This window comes from Trachypithecus francoisi, unplaced genomic scaffold (assembly GCF_009764315.1).
Source record: "Trachypithecus francoisi isolate TF-2019V2 unplaced genomic scaffold, Tfra_2.0 Lachesis_group12, whole genome shotgun sequence".
NCBI classification, from domain to species: domain Eukaryota; kingdom Metazoa; phylum Chordata; class Mammalia; order Primates; family Cercopithecidae; genus Trachypithecus; species Trachypithecus francoisi.
Window position 1 is genome coordinate 8,867,717 of NW_022681457.1, and position 21,770 is coordinate 8,889,486.

General features: G+C 45.4%; 1 protein-coding gene across 4 annotated transcripts in view; it reads left to right on the plus strand.

Moving 5' to 3' along the window:
• Positions 1-20,529: 20,529 nt before the first annotated feature.
• Positions 20,530-21,770, plus strand: part of ZNF331 (zinc finger protein 331) — a 43,232-nt gene continuing 41,991 nt past the window's right edge. The window contains exons 1-2 of one of the 4 annotated variants that reach the window (XM_033229054.1): positions 20,530-20,740; positions 21,574-21,640. The gene's annotated coding sequence lies outside the window, so the exon portion shown is untranslated. The other 3 variants (XM_033229056.1, XM_033229055.1, XM_033229057.1) reach the window with 3 other exon arrangements.

The window sequence follows — 21,770 nt, forward strand, 5'->3', positions numbered from 1 at the left end:
GCTACATTTCCCAGAAGCCCTCAAGGCACGACGTCCTTAGGGCCGCGTAGAGTTGCATGCTGGGAAACCCTGAGGGCCGCTTCCAACTCTGTGGATTACCGGGTTACGGACTACATTTCCCCGAGGCCTCTGGGTCACGGCTCTATTAGCACCGTGTAGAGTTGCATGCTTGGAAACACTGACGGGCGCCCTTCCACCTACGTCGAAGCTTCTCTGGTTACGGACCACATTTCCCAGAGGGCCTTGGGGCACAGTCCAATGAGGAGCGAGCCGGGTGGCCGGCTGAGAGGCGTGCTTCATGCTCGCGGGATTTTTAAAAATGTTTTTGGGACGGGCGCGGTGGCTCACGTCTGTAATCCCAGCACTTTGGGAGGCCGAGGTGGGCGGTTCACGAGGTCAGGAGGTCGAGAGCATCCTGGCTAACACGGTGAAACCCTGTCTCTACTAAAAAATACAAAACATTAGCTGGGCGCGGTGGCGGGCGCCTGTAGTCCCAGCTGCTCGGGAGGCCGAGGCACGAGAATGGCGGGAACCCGGGAGGCGGAGCTTGCAGTGAGCCGAGATCGCACCACTGCACTCCAGCCTGGGCGACAGAGCCAGACTCCGTCTCAAAAAAAAAAAAAAATGGTTTTGCTAGGACCATATCCCACCTGCGCCTGAGACCTTGTTTCACCTCCTGATGTCGTGGGTGTGGTTAGACCTCGAGCCGGGAGCTATTTGCCTCCCAGGAGGAAGGCAGGGCAGGGTTCCGCGGGGAATGGCGGTGAGGGAGCCACTCGGGACGAGGAGGCCCTAAAATGAAAAAGCTTCGGCCTGAGGCTTCGGAGCAGCGGGCAGGGGAGTGGGAGTGTGTGTGTGTGTGTGTGTGTGTGAATGAGTGAGAGGCTGCCTGGCGGGGCCCCGCCGTGGCCCAGTGACTGAGATAATTGTCTTCATCTGTGGGGGTAATGCGAACAAGCCCCTTTCCCGTAGCTGTGATGCACGCGGGGTTGACGCGGCTGGGCTCTGTCCCCTTAAACTGTGACACAGGCGTGTATGGACGTCTATGAGGGCCATAGCGCCGGGCTGTAAGGGCATCTGTAGGGATGCCACAGCCGGGCTGTGTCTCTGCACCTCCGCTCTGTGCGAGGTCAATGCTGGTGGGTTCTGCAGGGGTGACACGGCCCGGACGGGTCTCCGTGTCTCTGAAATGTGCCTTTGCACTTCTGTCGGGTTGACTGGGACGGGCGGTGTCTCTCTATTGTGAGCGTCCGTGGGTGTGAAAGGACCAGCGAGTGTGCAGCTGTGACGGGTCGGGATCGGGCCTGGATGCGTGGCCTTTTGAGTGAGCACAGGTGTGTGCGACCGTGTCACCTGTCTTTCTAGTGTCTCCGTGGCTTCCTGTGCCTTCGCCTTCCAGCCACGTGGTACCTGCTAGGGAGCAGTGGTTCCAAAGTGACGTGAGAGCCTCGACACTGTTGTGAAAATGACCAAGAAGAGGCCGGGCGCGGTGGCTCAAGCCTGTAATCCCAGCACTTTGGGAGGCCGAGACGGGCGGATCACAAGGTCAGGAGATCGAGACCACCCTGGCTAATACGGTGAAACCCCGTCTCTACTAAAGAATACAAAAAACTAGCCGGGCGACGAGGCGGGCGCCTGTAGTCAGCTACTCGGGAGGCTGAGGCAGGAGAATGGCGGGAACCCGGGAGGCGGAGCTTGCAGTGAGCTGAGATCCGGCCACTGCACTCCAGCCTGGGCGACAGAGCCAGACTCCGTCTCAAAAAAAAAAAAAAAAAAAAAAAAGAAAATGACCAAGAAGAAGACTTCACAAGTAGTCACAAGATGACAATTTTGGAGCCAGAAGTGCTCTCCATGCACACTGCCTGGACGACAAGAGGAAGTAACCTCGGGAATAGAATTCCTTTTGGGGAAGAAAGAGGTACCTGACATGGGAGGCGGTGAGAGGAGCAGCTCCATGTTTCAGAACCCCAATTCCTAGAGCTTTCCAGCATTTCTCTGAAAAACTCAGATGCCTGTGCCCTCTTATTTCTGAATGATTTTAGCTGTGGTCTGGGGACAGGTGTGCCCTGTTTTTTTTTTTTTTTTTGAGACATAGTCTTGCTCTGTGGCCCAGGCTGGAGTGCAGTGGCGCGATCTCGGCTCCTGGGTTCAAGCGATTCTCCTGCCTCAGCCTCCCGAGTAGCTGGGACCACAGGCCCAAGCCAACACACCCAGCTAATTTCTGTATTTTTAGTAGAGACGGGGTTTCACCGTGTTGGCAAGGATCGTCTCGATCTCTTGACCTCATTATCCGCGCCCCCTCGGCCTCCCGAAGTTCTGGGATTACAGGCGTGAGCCACCGCACCTGGATGTGTTGGCTATTTTCTAACGTAGCTTGTGATCCAGAAAGGTCCTCGTGCCTCATTGTATCTTCCTTTTCCCCTCAGGCCAGCTGGCCTTCAGGAAAAGCATCCCGGCGGAGGAAGAAGAACTGTATCAGTCCTAAAGTCAAGTTTCAGGTGAGTTACCTTTTTGTTCATTCAGTGATTTGTGTTTATACAACTTAAGACTATTTACTTTCCTTGGGTCCGTGTCTTCCCAAATAGCCATTTATCCCACTAATTCTTCCCCAAGGGAGGGACAGGGCTGTGCAGGTCATTCCTCCGTGTATTCTCCATTGACCCACCCTCTTCTAAAGTGTCTACAAATTGTCTAAGAATCTGATGGTATAGAAGAGATTAATTCCAGCACTTTATATTCCAGTGTGGTTTGGTCAGAAAGGGATTTATTTTTGCGTGGAAGGAAACACCAGATATCTTTGGTCTTTTGTTTATTTTTTATTATAGTAGGTTTTTTTTTTGACTTTTTAAAAAATTTTTTTATAATTGGCAAATATAAATTGTATTTATTGTGTACACATTTTGATATATGTATACATTATGAGATGATTAAATCAGGCTGATGAACGTATCCATCCCCTCACTAATTATTTTTGTCATGAGAACATTTAAACTCTATTCTCTTAGCAATTTTCAAATATACTATATATATATATATATTTTTTTTTTTTTTTTCTTTTGAGATGGAGTTTTGCCCTTGACCCCCAGGCTGGAGTGCAATGGCGTGATCTCAGCTCACCGGAACTTCTGCCTCCCAAGTTCCAGCTATTCTCCTGCCTTGGCCTCCCAAGTAGTTGGGATTATAGGCACCCGCCACCATGCCTGGCTAATTTTTGTATTTTTAGTAGAGATGGGGTTTCATCATGTTGGCCAGGCTGGTCTTGAACTCCTGACTTCAAGTTATCTTCCCACCTCAGCATCCCAAAGTCCTGGGATTACAGGTGTGAGCCACCATGCCCTGCCTTTGTCCCAATTTTTAATCACATTTTTTTCACACTCTTGAGTTGTGTGAGTTTCTTTTTTTTTTTTTTTTTTTTTTTTTTGAGACGGAGTCTTGCTCTGCCGCCCAGGCTGGAGTGCAGTGGCCGGCTCTCAGCTCACTGCAAGCTCCGCCTCCCGGGTTCACGCCATTCTCCTGTCTCAGCCTCCCGAGTAGCTGGGACTACAGGCGCCCGCCTCGTCGCCCGGCTAGTTTTTTGTATTTTTTAGTAGAGACGGGGTTTCACCGTATTAGCCAGGATGGTCTCGATCTCCTGACCTCGTGATCCGCCCGTCTCGGCCTCCCAAAGTGCTGGGATTACAGGCTTGAGCCACCGCGCCCGGCCGTGTGAGTTTCTTATATATCGTGAATATTAACTGCTTATCAGATGTATGGTTTGCAAATATTTCCTTCTAATCCATAGGTTCTCTCTTCACTCTGTTGATTGCTCTGCTGTGCAGAAGTTTTTGAATTTGATGCAATTCATTTGTCTATTAGCCACCATGCCCAGCCTTGATTTCTTTTTCAAATAGTTGTTAGTGTATAGGAATACTATTGATTTTTTTAAATATACTTTAAGTTCTAGGGTACATGTGCGCAACATGCAGGTTTGATACATAGGTATACATGTGCCATGTTAGTTTGCTGCACCCATCAACTCATCATTTACATTAAGTATTTCTCCTAATGCTATCCCTCCCTCAGCCCCCACTGTCCAAAAGGAGGGTGTGTGATATTCCCCGCCCTGTGTCCAAGTGATCTCATTGTTCAATTCCCACCTATGAGTGAGAACATGCGGTATTTGGTTTTCTGTCCTTGTGATAGTTTGCTCAGAATGATGGTTTCTGAGGGACAGCTTCATCCATGTCCCTGCAAAGGGCATGAACTCGTCCTTTTTTATGGCTGCATAGTATTCAATGGTGTATATGTGCCACATTTTCTTAATCCAGTCTATCATTAATAAACATTTGGGTTGGTTCTAAGTCTTTGTTATTGTGAATAGTGCCGCAGTAAACATACGTGTGAATGTGTCTTTGTATTAACATGATTTATAATCTTTTGGGTATATACCCAGTAATGGGATTGCTGGGTCAAATGGTATTTCTAGTTCTAGATCCTTGAGGAATCGCCACACTGTCTTCCACAATGGTTGAACTAATTTACACTCCCACCAACAGTGTAAAAGTGTTCCTATTTCTCCACATCCTCTCCAGCATCTGTTGTTTCCTGACTTTTTAATGATTGCCATTCTAACTGGTGTGCAATGGTATCTCATTGTGGTTTTGATTTGCATTTCTCCAATGACCAGTAATGATGAGCATTTTTTCTTGGCATAGGTGTCTTCTTTTGAGAAGTGTCTGTTCATATCCTTGGCGCACTTTTTGATGGGGTTGTTTTTTTCTTGTAAATTTGTTTGAGTTCTTTGTAGATTCTGGCTATTAGCCCTTTGTCAGATGGGTAGATTGCAAAATTTTTCTCCCATTCTGTAGGTTGCCTGTTCCCTCTGATGGTAGTTTCTTTTGCTGTGCAGAAGCTCTTTAGTTTAATTAGATCCCATTTGTCTATTTTGGCTTTTGTTGCCATTGCTTTTTGTGTTTTAGTCCTGAAGTCCTTGCCTATGCCTATGTCCTGAATGGTATTGCCTAGGTTTTCTTCTAGGGTTTTTATGGTTTTAGGTCTAACATTTAAGTCTTTAATCCATCTTGAATTAATTTTTGTATAAGATGTAAGGAAGGGATCCAGTTTCAGCTTTCTACTTATGGCTAGCCAGTTTTCCCAGCACCATATATTAAATAGGGAATCCTTTCCCCACTTCTTGTTTTTCTCAGGTTTGTCAAAGATCAGATGGCTGTAGATGTGTGGTGTTATTTCTGAGGCCTCTGTTCTGTTCCATTGGTCTATATCTCTGTTTTGGTACCAGTACCATGCTGTGTTAGTGACGATAGCCTTGGAGTATAGTTTGAAGTCAGGTAGTGTGATGCCTCCAGCTTTGTTCTTTTGCCTAGGATTGTCTTGGCAATGCGGGGTCTTTTTTGGTTCCATATGAACTTTAAAGTAGTTTTTTCCAATTCTATGAAGAAAGTCATTGGTAGCTTGATGGGGAGGGCATTGAATCTATAAATTACCGTGGGCAATATGGCCATTTTCATGATATTGATTCTCCTGTCCATGAGCATGGAATGTTCTTCCATTTGTTTGTGCCCTCTTTTATTTCGTTGAGTAGTGGTTTGTAGTTCTCCTTGAAGAGGTCCTTCACATCCCTTGTAAGTTGGATTCCTAGGTATTTTATTCTCTTTGTAGCAATTGTGAATGGGAGTTCACTCATGATTTGGCTCTCTGTTATTGATGTATAGGAATGCTTGTGATTTTTGCACATTGATTTTGTAAGGGATACTATTGATTTTTTAATGTTGATGTTGCATACTACTACTTTACTGAATTCATTTATTATTTCTTTTTTTTTTTTTTTTTTTTTGAGACGGAGTCTTGCTCTGTCGCCCGGGCTGGAGTGCAGTGGCGGGATCTCAGCTCACTGCAAGCTCTGCCTCCCGGGTTTACGCCATTCTCCTGCCTCAGCCTCCGGAGTAGCTGGGACTACAGGCGCCCGCCACCTCACCCGGCTAGTTTTTTGTATTTTTAGTAGAGACGGGGTTTCACCGTGTTAGCCAGGATGGTCTCGATCTCCTGACCTCGTGATCCGCCCGTCTCGGCCTCCCAAAGTGCTGGGATTACAGGCTTGAGCCACCGCGCCCGGCCTCATTTATTATTTCTAATCATTTTTTGGTGGAGCTTTTAAGGTTTTCTATATGAATAAGATCATGTCATCTACAAACCGGAACAGTTTAACTTCTTCACTTCCTATTTGATTGGCTTTTATTTCTTTTTCTTGCCTAATTGCTCTGCCTAAGACTTCTAGTACTACATTGATTAGAAGTGGTAAGAGTGGGAATCCTCGTCTTGTTCCTGATATTTCAGCTTTTCACTATTGATTATGATGTTAGCTATGTGCTTGTGTTATATCACCTTTATTATATTGAGATACATTCCTCAATACCTAATCTGTTGAGAGTTTTTATTAGGAAAGGCTGTTGAATTTTTTCAGATGCTTTTTCTGCATCTATTGTGATGATCATATGGATTTTATCCTTCATTCTGTTAATGTGCTGTATCAGATTTATAGATTTGTATATGTTGAGCCATACTTGCATTCCTGGGATAAATCCCACTTGATCATGGCGAATAATCCTTTTTATATGCTACTGAGTTCAGTTTGCTAGTATTTTGCCAAGGATTTTTGCTTTTATGTTTATCAAAGGTATTGGCCGGTGATTTTTCTTGTCTTGCAGTGTCCTTGTTTGGTTTGGTCATGCTGGTCTTATAAAATGAGCTTGGAGATAATCCCTTCTCCTGAATTTTCTGGAAGAGTTTGAGAAGCATTGTATTAGGTTTTCGAATGTTTGGTAGAATTCAGCAGTGAGGGCATCAGGTTCTGGTCTTTCATGGGAGATATTTTATTGCTTATTCAACCTCCTTACATGTTGTTAGTGTGTTCAGATTTTGTATTTCTTCATGATTCAATCTTGGTAGATTATATATTACTAGGAATTTATTCATTTATTCTACATTATTCAGTTTTTTGGCGTAGAAATTTTCATAGTAGTCTCTTGTGGTCCTGTGTTTTTCTGTGGTATGAATGGTAATGTCTCTTATTTCCAATATTTTTATTTGAACATTCTCTCATTCTTTCACTGTTAGTCTAGTTAAACATTTGTGAATTGTTTATATTTTCAAAAATCCACTCTTAGTTGCATTGATGTTTTTTGTTTTTTTTTGGGTTTTTTTTGTTTTTTTTGAAACAGAGTCTCGCTCTGTCGCCCAGGCTGGAGTGCAGTGGCGCGATCTCGACTCACTGCAAGCTCCACCTCCCGGGTTCCCGCCATTCTCCTGCCTCAGCCTCCCGAGTAGCTGGGACTACAGGCGCCCGCCACCACGCCTGGCTAGTTTTTTGTATTTTTTAGTAGAGACGGGGTTTCACCGTGTTAGCCAGGATGGTCTCGATCTCCTGACCTCGTGATCTGCCCGTCTCGGCCCCCCAAAGTGCTGGGATTACAGGCTTGAGCCACCGCGCCCGGCAGCATTGATGTTTTTCTATTTTTATTCTACTCTTATTTTTGCTTTTACCTTAATTATTAATTTTGTTCTACTTTAGGCTTAGTTTGATCTTCTTTTACTAGTTCCTTTCGGTGTGATGTTAGGGTGTTTGAGGTCTTTCTTTTTTAATGTAGATGTTTACTCCTTTAAACTTCCCTTTTAGAACTGCTTCTGCCTCATTCCATAAGGATTGCCAAGACACAGTGAAAGGACATTCACAATCAGGGAGGTGACATTTGCATCAATCACTTTGTTTTTCCAGTATTAGGCTTACCGTCAGTTTCTTTCTGCTGCTGTAACAATTAAACCATCACAGATTTAGTAGTTGAAAACAGCAAAATTTATCTTAAGCCATCAGAAGTCAAGTAGGTCTCACAGGGCTAAAACCGAGATGTAAAGGCTGTGTTGCTTATTGGAGACTCTCGGAGGCATTTTCTTTCCTTCCTTTCCTGGCTTTTAGAGGCTGGCACTCCTTGGCTTCCAACCCAACTCTGTATCACCAAAGCCAGCAAGGGCAAGTCATTCTCACATCACCTCACTTCATCTCTGCCTCTGTCCTCACCTCTTTCTCTTCTTCTGACCCCCCTCATCTACTTCTAATACCCTGTGATTACATTGGACCCACTGGCACAATTCAGGATAATCTCCCTGTCTTAAGGTTAGCTGATTAGCAACTTCAGTCCATCTGCAACTGAAATTTCCCTTGTCGTGCCACACCACATATTCCCGCATTCATGAATTAGGGTGCGGACATTTATGAGATACACTTATTCTGCTTACCACAAGCCTATTCATTCAAACATTTATTAATAACTACAAGGTACCAGCACCTTTGTAAGTCTGATTTTTTTACCTTGAGTAATCATTTTGTTAAATTTAGAACTTCCTTAAGTTATATTTCTTTTTTTTTTTTTTTTCCAGATGGAGTCTCACTCTGTCACCCAGGCTGGAGTGCAGTGGCACAATCTTGGCTCTCGCTGCAACCTCCACCTCCTAGGTTCAAGTGATTCTCCTGCCTCAGCCTCCTGAGAAGCTGGGATTACAGGCACATGCCACCACACCTGGCTAATTTTTGTATTTTTAGCAGAGACAGGGTTTCACCATGTTGGTCAGGCTGGTCTCAAACTCCTGACCTCCTGATCTGCCTGCCTTTGCCTCCCAAAGTGCTGGGATTACGGGCATGAGCCACTGCGCCCAGCAAGTTATATTTCTTATAATGCAATTAACGCAGGCCTGGTATAAAAAAATTAGTCCTCTAGGAGCTCATAAAGAAGAAACTCAAAACTACTCCTAATTGTACCATCCAGATATACTTACTGTTAACATTTTGTAGGTATGTGTCCTGTCTCCCACTCCCCCACTAAACACGTGTGTGTGTTTGTTTCTGGAGCATTAAATCCTGCTAATTGATCATGTAAATGAGTTAAAGACTCTTTTTTTTTTTTTTTTTTTTTGAGACGGAGTCTCGCTCTGTCGCCCGGACTGGAGTGCAGTGGCCAGATCTCAACTCACTGCAAGCTCTGCCTCCTGGGTTTACGCCATTCTCCTGCCTCAGCCTCCCGAGTAGCTGGGACTACAGGCGCCAGCCACCTCGCCCGGCTAGTTTTTTTTGTATTTTTAGTAGAGACGGGGTTTCAGCGTATTAGCCAGGATGGTCTCGATCTCCTGACCTCGTGATCCGCCCGTCTCGGCCTCCCAAAGTGCTGGGATTACAGGCTTGAGCCACCGCGCCCGGCCTGAGTTAAAGACTCTTTAAATCTTAGTTTGTGAAAGAAATCCAACTCAGCCATGGGTCACATTACATTTGTGTACATGTGGGGAAGAGAGAGGCAGGCCAGTTATCTTTCTCTTGCTTTGAAAAGCCTCACATATTTACGCCTTACAGGATTAGAGATACACCATTTCAAACTAATCCCATGACAGCAGATTATAAAGAAAGAGGCCGGGCACGTGGCTCACGCCTGTAATCCCAGTACTTTGGGAGGCCGAGGCAGGCGGATCACAAGGTCAGGAGATCGAGACCATCCTGGCGAACATGGTGAAACCCCGTTTCTACTAAAAATACAAAAAATTAGCCGGGCGTGGTGGTGGGCGCCTGTAGTCCCAGCTACTCAAGAGGCTGAGGCAGGAGAATGGTGTGAACCTGGGAGACGGAGGTTGCAGTGAGCCGAGATCGCGCCACTGCACTCCAGCCTGGGCGACAGAGCCAGACTTTGTCTCAAAAAAAATAAAAAGAAAGAGAGCCTTTCAGAATTAGATTTTCAATGATTTTAATGTTTCTTTGACAGAGAATGATAATCAGTGATGTCTGATGCCTTCCAAATATATACTATTTTCAAATATATATATATTCCAAATATATATGTTACTACAAGTAACATTTCCATGATTATATGTACAAGTAACAAATCCAAGATATATGAAATCCAAATACGTGAAATGACTAAGATGGCAATAATTTGAAATAATTACATAAGTCTCCCATATGACGTAGAACACATGACTCAGTCTCTTGCTAATATTCTCAATTTGGTATCTCTTCTCAGGTTAGATTCTTTAAACTTGATTTCTGATGCAGAATCATGTCTCTATTTCCCTAGTTGCTGGTAAAGAGGGAACATTTTCTTTTTTTTTTTTTTTTTTTTTTTTTTGAGGCGGAGTCTCGCTTTGTCGCCCGGACTGGAGTGCAGTGGCCGGATCTCAGCTCACTGCAAGCTCCACCTCCCGGGTTTACGCCATTCTCCTGCCTCAGCCTCCCAAGTAGCTGGGACTACAGGCGCCCGCCACCTCGCCCGGCTAGTTTTTGTATTTTTAGTAGAGACGGGGTTTCACCATGCTAGCCAGGATGGTCTCGATCTCCTGACCTCGTGATCCGCCCGTCTCGGCCTCCCAAAGTGCTGGGATTACAGGCTTGAGCCACCGCGCCCGGCCAAACAACATTTTCTTCTTATGTGTCTTAGAATCGTTTTTGCTAATTTTGCTGATTAAAATAAATTCATGCTTAACATCAGGCTTGGAAAGTTATTTTTAGTTAGCATTCATGATTACATGATTACAGGCTCACGCCTATAATCCCAGCACTTTGGGAGGCTGAGGCGAGCGGATTATGAGGTCGGGAGATCGAGACCATCCTGGCTAACACGGTGAAACCCCATCTCTACTAAAAATACAAAAATTAGCCGGGCGTGGTGGTGGGCGCCTGTAGTCCCAGCTATTCGGGAGTCTGAGGCAGGAGAATGGTGTGAACCCGGGAGGTGGAGCTTGCAGTGAGCTGAGCATGCCACTGCACTCCAGCCTGGGCAACAGAACGAGACTCTGTCTCAAAAAAAAAAAAAAAAAAAAAAAAAAATCTGACGGTATAGGACAGATTAAATTTAAAAAAATTATTTTCTGGAGAAGTGGAATAATATCAATTGATTGCATCAGTGACAGTGTCCTAGTTGTGGTATTATACTGTAGTTCAACCATCATTGGTGTAAATCAGGTAAAAGGTAAACAGGATCTCTCTCGCTGTATTGTTTCTTACAACTGCATGTGAATCTTTATCTCTATTCTAAAGAAAATTCACAGATAAAAATTTCCTGAATATTCTTGCACAAACATTTGTGAATGACTGTAGTTGTGTCCTTCAGATAAATTTTGAAGACCAGACTTTTGAGTCAAAATCAGACTTGTTAAGTGTCTGCAGTATGCCAAACTCTGTGATATTAGCACAAAGAATGAGAGAATAACTAAAAGGACACAGCTGCTACCTGTATGTTGTTTATAACCCAGCCAGGGGGGGAAACAATAGAAGCAGCTCAGGGCAGCCTGTGATCAGGGATTGTGGAGAATTCCAGGTGATATGCCCTGAGAGGTGCTAGGAAGGGAACATCATTCTGACAGCACCCACTCGGGTAGGCCGTTCTTATATTGCTATCAAGAAATCCCTGAGACTGGGTCATTTATAAAGATTATATTGGCTCGTGGTTCTGAAGACTGATAAGGAAGTATGGTATGGACATCTGGCATCCCGCTTGGCTTCTAGGGAGGCCTCAGAAGCTTTTACTCCACTTTACTTGGAAGGTGAAGTGGGAGCAGGCACGTCCCACATGGCAAAAGGAGGGGTAAGGTTGGGACACAGCAGTGGCAGGAGGTGCAGGGGGGTGCCACGTACTTTTAAATGACCAGATTTTGCAAGAACTCACTCACCATGGCCAAGACAGCACCAAGCTATGAGGGATCTGCCTCCGTGACCCAAACACCTCCCACCAGGCCCCACCTCCAGCACTGGGGGTGACAGCTCAACTTGAGATTTAGATGGGGCAAATATCCAAGCCCACGGATGCTGAGTTACAACCAATTAATTCTGAATTCACAGATTCCATGTAATATCCAATGTAAATACAATTTGTTTTATAACTTGTATTTTTCCAATAATGTTTGATGCAAAGGGAAGACCAATAGGGTAAGGTGAATTAATGCTTCTCTGCTGGGCCATCATGGCTTGAAGGACAAGTTCAGAAGTAAAATTCACATTCCCCTCAGACGTAAAAAGAAGCAACCGCAAAACAACTGTCGGTATGTACAGGGCATCACTTGGCATTTTGGCCATTTTTGCCAGTCCGTGCTCCAGCACATGTGGAAATACGTGTCTATGTGTACATGTGCGTTGACATCAGCAGAGGTGCCCGGGACCTGATGTGCGAGGAGAAGACGCCCTTGCGTGGGCGTGTGTGGGGTTGACGTGCCTGCTCTGTCCCCATAGTTGTGACAGGTGTGCAAGTATCTTGGCGGCAATGGGACCCATGCGGGGTGACCATCCATATACAGGGAGGACGGCTACACAGTCTACAGCCTGTTACTACAATGTAGACCCCAGGGATCTCTGAAACCCTCTCCCAGTGCCCTCTTCTGATTGTTACAGATACGGCCTGAGGGCAGGTGTGCCTTATGAGGTGTTTTCTAATGTAGGCCGTGCGCCTAGAAAGACCCTAGCGTCTCATTCTTATCCTCCTCTTTCCCCTAAACCAATGTCCTTCCTAAAAAGCACCCCTTGAGAGGAAGCATCATTTACCCATCTTAAAATCAAGGTTCAAGTGAGTTGCCTTTTATTCATTAAATGATTAGTGTTTTAAGACAGGACTACTTTCCTTGCCCCTAAATATTCTCACTATAACAACTTATCCCAGTCATCCTTTCCAAAGAGGTGTGGGGGTTTCGTACAGGGATATCCCTCAATGTACTCCCCACTGACCAATTCTCTCTTCTGAATGTTATTCACGTGTCCCTTTGGCAAACTGTGTAGCTCTTTCTGTGTGCCCTGCTCTTCTAAGAATCTGATGGTATAGACAAATACCTCCGGGAGCTTAACATTAGTGCTTGATATTAGAATGTGGTTTGCCGAGGAAAGGATTCATTTTTTAAGTGGAATCCAACACCACCTATCTTTAGTCTTTTCCCTAGGCCTGATTTTCATATCACAGCCAGAAAGTAGATGGTTTGACTATGTGACAAGGTTGTCAGCTTTGTGAGGCTTGTAAGAGTGGAGTTTGAGCAAACTTCTGTGTCATCAAAGGTATAAATGTTTTCCAAGTAATCAATACATTGAAATTTGTTCTGTTTACTAGGTTTTCTTTGAAGCTGGCAGCTTCAGAGTTGTTTTTTTTTCCCCACTTGTTTTGTGTGCACAGTGAGAAGCAATGTGGTTTGATTTTGAATATGTATGAGTTCTGGATCTAGGACAGAGTTGGCAAATTTTTTCTGTAAAAGGTTCGGCAGCAAATATTGTGATTTATGGGCCACATATAGCTCTGTATTTTTCTTTTTATTTAATTATTTGGATTGTTGTTTTGTTTATTAAAATGACATCCTTTTTTATTTTTATTCAATAGAAAACAAATTATGTGCTTATTATGTACAACATTATGTTCTGATACGTGTTTGCATTATGGAGTGATGAAACCAAAGTGAATAACACATCCTTCACCTTACTAGTTATTTTTGTGATTAGAACATTTAACATCTCTCAGCAATTTTCAAACATACATTGTTATTCATTATAGCCACCAGTTTATAAAATAGATATGCAGAATTTATTCCTCCTCTCTAGCCTTTGTAGCCGTTCATCTCCCTGTTCCCACCCCTGTACCAGCCTCTGGTAACCATCATTCCACTCTTCACTTCTATGAGTTCAGCTTTTTGAAGCTTAAATAGGTGAGATAATGCAGGTGGATCTTTCTATGTTTGGCTTATTTCACTTAATATAATGTCCTCTAGGTTCACCCATGTTATCACAAATGACTGGATTTTCTTAGTTTTTAAGGCTGAATAGTATTTAATTGTGATATATACCACATTTGCTTTACCCATTCCTGTACTGATTAACATGTAGAGTGATTTTTTTGTTTGTTTGTTTTCCCCTTGGGTATTGTGAATAATACTGCAGCAAATTGGGAGTATTCCTTCCTCTATAAGTTTCTGGAAGAGTTTCAGAAGTGGTATTTTGTGAATATTTGGTAGACTACAGCAATGAAGCCATCATCAAGTCCTAGGCTGTTCTTTGATCAGAGATTCTGTATTACTTATTCAATCTTTTTACTCATTACTCATCAGATTTTTCTGTTTCTTCATGATTCCGTCTTGGTAGGTTGTGTGTTTCTAGGAATTAATCTTCTAGGTTATCCAATTTTTTTGGTATCTAATTGTTCATTGCAGTCTCTCGTGATTCTTTGTATTTCTGTGGTATGAGCTGTCTCCATTTTCATTTCTGGTTTCATTGATTTTGAGTCTTCCCTTTTTTGTCTTTCAAAGTCTCATGGTTTTTCAATGTTGTTTATCTTTTCAAAAAATCAACTCTTAGTTTAGTTAATCTTCCCATATTGTTTCTCTAGTCTCCATTTATTTTTACTCCAACCTTTATTCTTCCTTTCATTAACTATGACCTTCATTTGTTCTTTTTCGGGTTCTTGAGAAGTAATGTTTGTTTAAGGTCTTTCTCCTTTCTTAATGTAGGTGTTTACTGCTATAAACTTCCCTCTTAGAACTGCTTTTCCTGTGTTTCTCAAGATTTGGGATGTTGTTTCCTTTTGCATTTATTTCAAAATATTTTTAAATTAAACTTTTAATTTCTTCCTTGACCTACTGGTACTTATTATCATGTTGTTTAATTTCCACATATTGGTGAATTTACCTAAATTCTAGCTTAATACCACTTGATTGAAAAAGATGCTCGATAGGATTTCAGTTGCCTTAAATTTCTTAAGACCTGTTATTTGGCCTAATATGTTATCTGTCCTGCAGAATGTTTCATGTGTGCTGGAGAAGAATATGTATTCTGCTGCTGTTGGGTGCGATGCTCTGTATACATCTGACAGGTCCGTTTGGTCTAAAGTAAAATTCAATTCCAGTGTTTCCTTATTGATTTTCTGCTGAATAAGTTGTCCTTTGTTGAAAGTAGGATTTGAAGTCCCCTTCTATTATTGTATTGCAGTCTATTTGTCCCTTCAGATCTCGTAATGTGTGCTTTGTATATTTACCTGATCCAATGTTGGGTACATACGTATTTACAATTGATACATCTTCTTCATGAATTGATTCCTTTATAATTCTATAATGACTTTCTTTGGCTTTTCTTATAGTTTTTGACTGAAATTCTATTTTGTCCGATATATGTACAGTTGACCCTTGAACAACATGGAGCTGGGGCAACAACCCACGATGCAGTCAAAACTCCACGTTTAACTTTTGACTCCCTAAATATTTACTAGCCTACTGTTGAATGGAAGCCTTATTGATTACATAAAGTTGATTAACACATATATAGAATGGTATATGTGTTATATGCAATACTCCTACAATAAAGTAAGCTAGAGAAAAGAAAATGTTATTAGGAAAATATGCTGGGCGCAGTGGCTCAGGCCTGTAATAGCAGCTATTATAGCAGCCAAAACGGACTAAGACAAATGTATTGCTGAGACACAGTGAAAGGTCATTCAAGATCGGGGGTGGCATCTTAAGTCCTAGAAGTCAAAAGTCTAAAGTGGGTCTCACTGGGCTAAAACCAACAAGTTGAAGACTGTGTTGCTTTTTGGAGGCTCTAGGAGGAATTCTCTTTCATGGCCTTTCCCAGCTTTTAGAGGCTGCCCAGACTCCTTAGCTCATGACCCCATCCTGCTTTTTTTTTTTTTTGATACAGAGTCTCACTCACTCTGTCGCCCGGGCTGAAGTGCAGTGGCACCATCTCAGCTCACTGCAACCTCCACCTCCCGATTCAAGCGATTCTTCTGCCTCAGCATCCTGAGTAGCTGGGATTACAGGCGTGCACCACCATGCTCGGCTAATTTTTGTATTTTTTTTAGCAGATGGGGTTTCACCATGTTTACCAGGCTGGTCTCGAACTCTTGACCTCAAGTGATCCACCCGCCTCGGCCTCCCAAATGTTGGGATTACAGGTGTGACCCACTGCGCCCAGCCCCATCCTACACCTTTAAACCCAGAAAAGACAAGTCAAGTTCTTCTTCTATCACCTCATTCCCCACCTGTTTCTGTCATCACATGTTTCTCTTCTTCGGAACTCCCTCATCTACTTTTTTTTTTTTTGAGACGGAGTCTTGCTCTGTCACCCAGTGCTGGCCAATCTCAGTCACTGCAAGCTCCGCTCCCGGTTTCATTCTCCTGTCTCAGCCTCCCGGTAGCTGGGACTACAGGCGCCGCCACCTGCCCGGCTAGTTTTTGTAGTTTTTAGTACCGGGTTTCACCGTGTTACCAGTGGTCTCGATCTCCTGACCTCGTGATCCGCCCGTCCGGCCTCCCAAAGTGCTGGGATACAGGCTTGAAGCACCTCCCGGCCTTCCCTCTCTACTTTTAAGGAACTTTGTAATTGCACCAGGCCCACCTGGATAATTCAGGGTAATCTCCCTGTCTGAAGGGTGGCTGGTTAGCATTTAAGTCCATCTGCAACCTTATTTATCTTGCCTTGTAACATAACAGATTCCCAGGTTCCAGATGTAGGATGTGGATATATTCTGCCGGTAACAGGCCTGTCCATCAAACTTTCCTGAAGAACTAGAAGGTACCCACCCCCCTATAACAATGGTCCTTTTTCCTTGCTAATCTTTTTTTAAATTTGAGGCTCCCTATAATTATATACTTTATAATGGGATTAATGAAAGCCTGTAACCAAAAAATATATATATATGTATTTATTCCCCTGAAAGCACACAAAGAGGAAACTTAAAATTACCCTTATTTATTTATTTATTTATTTATTGAGACAGAGTCTTGCTTTTATCACCCAGGCTGGAGTGCAATGGCGCAAGCTCGGCTCACTGCAACCTCTGCCTCCTGGGTTCAAGTGATCTCCTGCCTCAGCCTCCTGAGTAGCTGGGATTACGGGCGTCTGCCACCACATTCAGCTAATTTTTGTATTTTTAGTAGAGATGGGGTTTCGCCATGTCGGCCAAGGCTGGTCTCGAACTCCTGACCTCAAGTGATCCACCTGTCTTAGCCTCTCAAAGTACTGGGATTACAGGTGTGAGCCACTGTCCGGCCGTAATTACCCATATTTATACCATCAAAGATAATTCCTGTTAACACTTAGTATGTATGTTTACTGTCTTCCCCTCCACCTCTAAGCATGTGTGTGTTTTGTTTCTGGAACATTGAATCCCATTAATCATGTAAACGAGGCAAAAACTCTCCAAATCATAGTTTGTAAAAGAAATCCAGCCCAACCATGGGTCACATTATGTCTGTGTGCATGTGGAGAGAGGAGAGATGCCAGTCATGTTTCCTTGCTTTGAAAAATTAATCATTGATGAATATGAAAATAGACACTGGATACCTTACAAATATGGACTTTGGAAACATTCCCAAGGTTATATGTGCAAGTAACAAATATTGACTGTAACATTTCAAAGGTATATGAAATAAAATGAGATAGCACTAGTTTAAAATGTTCTTTTTTTTTTTTTTTTTTTTCGAGACAGAGTCTTACCCTGTCACCCAGGCTTGAGTGCAGTGGCACAATCTTGGCTCACTACAACCTCTGCCTCCCAGGTTCAAGCGATTCTCCTGACTCAACCTCCTGAGAAACTGGGATTACAGGGACCCATCACCATGCCTGGCTAACTTTTGTATTTTCAGTATAGACAAGGGTTCACCATGTTGCCCAGGTTGGTCTTGAACTCCCAACCTCAAGTGATCCGCCCACCTCAGCTTCCCAAAGTGCTGGGATCACAGATGTGAGCCACTGCGCCCAGCTGATAAGAATCTTTAAACTAGATTTTTAAAGGAACTATCGGCAGGGCGCGGTGGCTCAAGCCTGTAATCCCAGCACTTTGGGAGGCCGAGACGGGCGGATCACGAGGTCAGGAGATCGAGACCATCCTGGCTAACACGGTGAAACCCCGTCTCTACTAAAAATACAAAAACTAGCCGGGCGAGGTGGCGGGCGCCTGTAGTCCCAGCTACTCGGGAGGCTGAGGCAGGAGAATGGCGTAAACCCGGGAGGCGGAGCTTGCAGTGAGCTGAGATCCGGCCACTGCACTCCAGTCCGGGCGACAGAGCGAGACTCCGCCTCAAAAAAAAAATAAAATAAAATAAAATAAATAAATAAATAAAGGAACTATCATGTCTCTGTCTCCCTAATTAAAAGGAAATAGCAGACTTGTTACTTTTATGAAAATGGATTGAGATACGTTGTTGATTTTTAATAATAACAGCTACCTTAATTGGTTTTTTGTTTGTTTGTTTGTTTGTTTGTTTTTGAGACGGAGTCTCGCTCTGTCGCCCGGGCTGGAGTGCAGTGGCCGGATCTCAGCTCACTGCAAGCTCCGCCTCCCGGGTTTAGGCCATTCTCCTGCCTCAGCCTCCCGCATAGCTGGGACTACAGGCGCCCGCCACCTCGCCGGCTAGTTTTTTTTTGAGACGGAGTCTCGCTCTGTCGCCCAGGCTGGAGTGCAGTGGCCGGATCTCAGCTCACTGCAAGCTCTGCCTCCCGGGTTCACGCCATTTTCCTGCCTCAGCCTCCCGAGCAGCTGGGACTACAGGCGCCCGCCACCTCGCCCAGCTAGTTTTTTGTATTTTTTAGTAGAGACAGGGTTTCACCATGTTAGCCAGGATGGTCTCCATCTCCTGACCTCGTGATCCGCCCGTCTCGGCCTCCCAAAGTGCTGGGATTACAGGCTTGAGCCACAGTGCCCGGCCCCTTAATTGTTATATATACTGTGTGTTTCATGTAGATGATCCTGTTCAAACAATCATACATTGTACTATCTTTCTTGCACTTTTACCAGTGAGGAAATTTTACCACACTGTGAAGTTAATAACTATCAGAGCTCAGATTAATACCCTCAAATCAGACCACAGAGCCTGTGTTAATTTCACCAAAACATCTCTGCTCAAATTATATGTACCTTTTTAACCCACCCTTTTCACTTGTTGATTCATCAGAACTTTTCTCAATTAATAAGTCAGTATTATTAGGAAATGTACTCTATGTCAGTGTATAACAGACCATGATTTAATCTGATTTTCCTTTATCCTCCACTGCAAGATTTTCATTTTTAAAAATTATTCTCTACTGGGTGCGGTGGCTCATGCCTGTAATCCCAGCACTGTGAGGCCGAGGCGGGCGGATCACCTGAGGTCGGGAGTTCGGGACCAGCCTGACCAACATGGAGAAACCCCGTCTCTTTTAAAAATACAAAAAAAAAAAAAAAGCCCGGCGTGGTGGCGCATGCCTGTCATCCCAACTACTGGGGAGGCTGAGGCAGGAGAATCGCTTGAACCCGGGAGGCAGAGGTTGCGGTGAGCCAAGCTCACACCGTTGACTTGAGCCTGGGCAACAAGAGCGAAACTCCTTCTCAAAACAAACAAAACATTATTCTCTAGAAATTCTGGGTAACGTCAGTGGATGACATCAATGTTAATCTTCCGGTTGTGGTATTATATACTACAATCACCAGCCGGGGTAACCAGGTGAAAGATACACAAGATCTTTCAATTTTATTTCTTGTAACTACATATGAATCTAAAGTCTATCTAATTAAAAGAGAAAAACATTTTCAGAAAAAAAGTATTTTGTGAATATACTTCAACATTGTGTACGACTATAGCTACTTCCTTGGCATAAATACCAAAAAATGGGATTTTGAGTCAAAATGAGACTGTGGTTAAGTACCTGCAACATCCTGTAGACCCTGTGGCATTAGTACTTGGAATGGAGCGTGACTAACAGGGCATAACTGCTGCCTGCACATTGTTTACAATCCAGCAAGCAAGAGACACCGAAAAGCAGCTTGAGCAGCCTATGCTCGCTGGTGGCCTGCAGAGAATTCCAGGTGATGCTCCAGAGGGGCTAGGAGAGGATACCCTTCTGAGGACAGCCATGGCTCGCCCGGCATCACCCCACTCAGAGGCCAGACGGGGTCCCAGCTGGGGTGACACAGCCCGTCTCCCAGTCGGAAAGGGGCGTCTGCAGGGAGCAAGATGGACTCAGTGTGGGGCTGCCTGCCTGGAACGTGCCCTGAGGCCCTTGCCTGGGACCGTCCCGGACTACGTTTCCCAGAGACCATCCAGGAGTACGCCGTGCTGCATGCTGGGACATGGGGCTTGGGGCTCTGGTCCCGCGTCCTCCTCTAGCCTCACCCCCTCCCGAGACCCCAGCGTTGGGGGACCACTGGGTGCGTCTGCTGCTTTGGGAGAGGCGGAGGAGGGAAAGAGATGGGAGGGGTGCACATACACGTCTCAGTGTGTCCGCGTGTCGGAGTCTGTGCACGCGCACATGTGTGTCGGGCTCTGTTGTGCCTGCACATGCGTGTCGGGCTCCATGCACACATGCGTGTCGGCGTCTGTGCGTGCGCACACGCCTGTCAGGATCTGTGTGCCCGCACAGGCACCTCAACGGCTGAGCACACTATGTATGGGGGGGGGGGTCTGTCGTCGCTCACATACGTGTAGGGGTCTGTGCGCACATGCATGTCCGGCTCTGCTGCCGCTTTCGCGCTCCAGCAGCTCAAAGCTAGAGGCCCGGGGCGCCTGGGTCCGGGGTGCGCATGCGCGCTGGCCTCCATGTGTGGCGGGACCGAGTGCATGACGCACTTGCGTGGGAGTACGAGGCTGACGCGGCGGCCCTGTCCCGGTAACTGTGACACAGGTGCACGCGAGCGTCATTGGGGGCGATGGGAGGCGTGCTGGGTGCGTGTTTGCACCAGTGACGCAGCCGCTGCATCTCCGCCAGTCCGCACAGGTGAGATTGGCTCTGGTGGCTCCGAGGGGAGGCGGGCACTGAGCTTCTGACGGTGACGCACTTGCTGGAGAGTGTGGGGTGACACAGCCGGGCTCGCCCCATAACTGGTGACCGGGGGTGCTCCAGAGGCTGTGGGTCGACGGAGCCCACACCTGTGAACCTCGGCGGTGCGTCCCGGGGACTGTGCTCTGTGAGGTGCACTCTGGGGGTTGTGTGGGGCGGCGGTCAGGACGGGTCTCCGTGGCCCACGGATGCACCTTTGCACTGTGTGGGGTGGCGGGGTCCACAGCGTGGCCGTGCTGGGCGTTAGTGGGTATGAGGGGCGCAGATGTGTCTCAGGACAGCGTGAGCTGTGGTGAGGCTGAGCCGTCTGTGCAGGCTTGTGCTGGGATGGTGATCGGGCCTTCTGGGTGACGCAGGTGTGTGTGACAGCGCAACCTGTGGCTCCACCGTCTCTGCTGCTTCACCTCCTAACTAAGTGGTACCTGCCTGAGAACAAGGGCCACAGAGGGACGTGAGCGCCTGAGCCCCGCCGCGAAATTCACCAACAACAAGGCAGAAACAGCCATGAGGTGACGCTTTCAGAGCCAGAAGTGCTCTCCATGCAGGCCTCATGAGTGACAGGAGACGGTGGCCTCGGGAGTAGAATTCCTCCTATAGAGGGACACGTGCCTGATGTGGGAGACAGGGGGAGGGGCAGCTCCACGCCTCATCATCTCAATCACCTCATCTTGCTCCAGGAATCTCCCAGAAACTCCATCTCGGGGCCTTGTATTTCTCTTTGGTTTGATTAGATATGGCAGGTGTTACCCTTCTGGTTCTCTTTCCCCCAGGCCAGCATCCTTCAGGAAAAGCATCCCCGAGGAGGAAGACGGATCGTTAAACATCTTAAAGGGTCAGGTGAGTGTCCTTTTTTTTTTTTTAATTAAATGATATGTGTTTGTAAGACTTAAGACCAAACATTAAATGTAGATGACCAAGATCTGAGTCCTGTTTCTGCCTGTTAGCTTTTTGAGCCTTCTGAAGATAG